Source organism: Gavialis gangeticus, unplaced genomic scaffold (genome assembly GCF_001723915.1).
Source record: "Gavialis gangeticus isolate Ggan-Ray unplaced genomic scaffold, GavGan_comp1, whole genome shotgun sequence".
In the NCBI taxonomy this organism is placed as follows: Eukaryota; Metazoa; Chordata; order Crocodylia; family Gavialidae; genus Gavialis; species Gavialis gangeticus.
This window is the reverse complement of record NW_017729001.1, coordinates 32,827,263-32,830,838: the sequence shown is the minus strand read 5'-3', so window position 1 is coordinate 32,830,838 and position 3,576 is coordinate 32,827,263. Positions and strand designations below refer to the sequence as shown.

The 3,576-nt window shown below is 55.5% G+C and overlaps 1 long non-coding RNA gene across 2 annotated transcripts in view; it reads left to right on the top strand.

The window, feature by feature from the left end:
* The first annotated feature begins 2,258 nt into the window (after nucleotides 1–2,258).
* LOC109290620 overlaps nucleotides 2,259–3,576 on the top strand; it is a 9,638-nt gene continuing 8,320 nt past the window's right edge. The window contains exons 1-2 of one of the 2 annotated variants that reach the window (XR_002095629.1): nucleotides 2,259–3,186; nucleotides 3,423–3,544. This is a non-coding gene — a long non-coding RNA (uncharacterized LOC109290620). Of the gene's footprint in view, nucleotides 3,545–3,576 lie in introns of both variants that reach the window. The other variant, XR_002095628.1, reaches the window with a different exon arrangement.

Genomic DNA, 3,576 nt, shown 5'->3' with positions numbered 1-3,576 from the left:
CGCTCCCGCCGGGCTCGCGGCGCAGCCTAGTCTGCTGGGCCCGCCCGGCTCCGCCTACCCTGCTGCCCGAGGGGCGGGCACGGGGCGGGGCCTAGGGAAGCGCCGCGGTTGCCGCGGTAACCGCCGCTTGGGGGCGGGGCCGCGCGTCTCCTCGGACTGGGGACGGTAGGGTCGAGTCCCGCGCGCCGCCTCGGGCCTGTGGCCCCGCCCAGGGGGTGGTTTCCTCCTGGTTCATTTACAAAAAGTAATTATTAATAATTAATCATTATAATTATTAATAATAATTGCTAATTGTAATTAAGTCATTAATAATAATTAACGGTTATTATTATTCCTGATGATAACTAATGATAATTATTAATGATGAGTATTATTAATCGTTAACAATTAATCATTATAATTAATAATAATTAACGATAATAATTAACAATGCTTATTAATTATTATTAATTTTTAATCGTTATTATTAATGGTAATGACACATTTATTATTAATGAGAATAATTATTAATCGTTAATATTTAATTATCATCACTTAATAATAGTAATTGTTTCCTGGTGGCCAGGGCGCTGTTTCTGCGCCCCTGGGGTGCAATGGGGGTGCTCCTGGGCAGGCCGCTCCGCCAGGGAAAGGCCCCGGCCCTGCCACCGCTGCGATTCGGGCAGCCGGGGCCGTTTGGGACGACGGGCGCAGACGGGACTCTGACCGGGCGTGGGACATGTCCGAGCCAGCGACCGTCCGCAGCTTGTGCGCTCGCTCGCCCTCCGCCTCCGCAGTGCTGCGCGCGGGACCGGGTTGCGGCAGCAGGATGCCTGGGCACGAAGGGCGAGGCCGGCCTGTCTGCCCATGTGGGGAGAGCGGGTGGTGACGGCAAGGGCGAGCCCGCGGGCTCTGGGCCAGGCCCTGACACACCGGGATCCACCTCGAATGTCAACAAGAGCTGGAACGCCCTTGGGCGGCAGGGCCTCGAAACCGTGCTCTTTGAAGCGAGCAGAGGCGCTTGCTGCCTCCCTCTCCTGCCCTGCCCTGGCCCCCACCCAGCCACGCCTCGAGCCCAGGCAGATCACAGCTGCCATCATGCTCATCCAGCCGGGTGCAATCCCCCTGTGTTCCCGGGCCAGCCGCTTGCTTCCTTCCTCCTCCGTTTCACCTGCCTCCTCTGCGTCGTTTGCAAGCTCGGCAGCCCTGGGGTGGTTTCCACCGGCACGTGTGGACCGCGGGCCCCCACTCTCAGGTGGGCTGCCGCAAAAACAATTATAAAGAGCCGAATGCATCGTCAGCTCTGTTGCAACGGCATCGACTTCCCAAGACACACCCTGGGACCAGAGCACAGTCAGCAACCAGAGAACCAGCAAGCCGGGTTCCTGAGGGTGCCTGAGTCAGGTCTTTCCACGGCTCCGGGGCGTGATACCGCACCGCGTGGCACAAGCGAAGGGATCCCTTCGCCTGTGCTTCGCCCTGCCCCAGCTGCCCCCTCTTAGCCTCTGTTCAGGGATCGTACCTGGCGCACGGGAAGCAGCTATGGCCTATGATTCGTGTTAAACAGGGAGTCTCACGTGGCCGCCAGCATGTGTATTAAAGCTGTAATTCCACCCTCGGGTGTGCGGGGCAGAAGCAAGCAGACACTGCCAGCCCCGACAGACGTGGACACTTGAGCTATGACCCACGGTTTATCATTTCACCGGGAGCCCCAGCAGAATACACGCAAGCCTTACCCCGTCCCCTCCTGCAACTAATGGGCCTCATTAATCTCTGTCCATTTCTGCTGGGTTTTTTTTTTTCATGTACGAATATCACTTGTCACTGTTGTCCGGATAATAGGCTAGAGCAATTATGGGATCTCGTTAATGATCCGGAGGTACCAGTCCAAGCCTTGTTCTGGACCTGCGCTGAGAGCTGGGCCCAGTCCGCCCATCCGTCAATGGGAGCGGGTCACTGAGGCTGGGGCTTGGAGGTGGCTGGACGTGACGGCAGCACATTGTTCCTTCGTGTCCTGCCCACTGCTTAGCCCAGCTGTTAGCCTGGTGGCTCAAGCGGACCTTCAGCCAGTTGCTGCCTGTCTGGTTGATGTACTGATGTGTTAGCAACCCTCCTTGCACTGCTAATCCCTCCGGATGTCTACTGTCACAGCAGCCATGCCCCATATGTGACAGACCGAGGGTTTGGCAAGGTGAGTGTTGCTTTACCCTGGTTTGTTTTTTTTTTAAAACAGACCAAGAAAGAGCTTTGCAAAAGATGCTTAAAATCCTGATAAGGATCCCAATGCTGTCAGGTCCCCTGCCAGCTCCTCATGCAATCCCATCTTCTCCTGCAACGTATCAGTGCCCTACAGTGGGGAACTGGGCTCACTGCATCTGCCAGCAACTGCAGCACTGCTCCGTTAAGTGGCCATGCCCAGTGCTAAGCAGTGCATTGGTGACAGCCTGAAGCCGCTCCCCAGAAAACAACCGCGTTACTCTGGCTACATACCGCTGTCACGTCAGATTGGAGTCCGCCTCGCTGCTCCTATTGGAAACGACCCCTCCTGCTGTTGTGAGCAGTGCTATGCTGTGATGTTCACAGGTTCTCCTCCAGACACCGTTACAATTTCCAGCACGAATACAAGCCTTTCTATGCCTGCCACAACCTGCAGTCATCCAGGGATCGCCAGGCACTGTCTCTTCCCAGATGGGTTGCCACTCCAATGTGAGCTGCTTCTAGCACTGGAGCACAGGATCAGGCCCACACGCTGGAAACCCATTCATCAGTCCACTGCACTCCAGCCAGAGAGAGTACAGGAGGCAGCTTTAGCTTGAGAAAAAGGAAATGGTGGGATAAAACCTGCCTCTCTCCATAGTATGGATCCCCCCAACACATGCACACACGCACACTCCATCTCTTCTCCCTCTGCAGCACTGATTGCAATGGGAGCAGGGCAGGGAGTCATCCAAGGGAGGCTGCTAACAAAGAAAGGACAAAGAAAGCACAGCTGGTAACACTGGACAGTGGTTTATTGTCACAGTGCAAGGGCACAGCCCTGACATGCTGAGAGCACGAAATGCCTGGGACCAGCCAGGCAATGCGCAGCACCCCCAGAATCGGGGCCTGTATCTAGAGCCAGAGCAAATGTTTCACGCCCAGGAAAGAAGTTCAGCCAAGCCGAGGTTGTGGGACTTTCCTGTTTGCTCAGCTACTAAGGACACACAGGTAAGTGGGCAGCAAAGCATGGGAACGGGCTGCCCGGAGAGGTGGTGGAGTCTCCATCCTTGGAAGTTTTGAAAACCCGGGCAGACAAAGCCATGGCCAGGATGAGAGAGCTGGGGCTGGTCTTGCTTTGAGCAGGGGGCTGGACTAGATGTGACCTTCTGAGGTCCCTTCCCACCTGTGATAAGCCACTGTCTGGCATTACCAGCTGTGCTGCCTTTGTACTTTTTTGTTAGCAGCCTCCCTTGGGTGACTCCCTGCCCTGCTCCCATTGCAATCAGCGCTGCAGAGGGAGAAGAAATGGGGACTCCGCATTCTCTATGATTCTGTAAGGCCAGGAGTCCAAGGGAAAAACCTACAGGTGACACCCTGCTACAGGTGTGATGTTCTTCA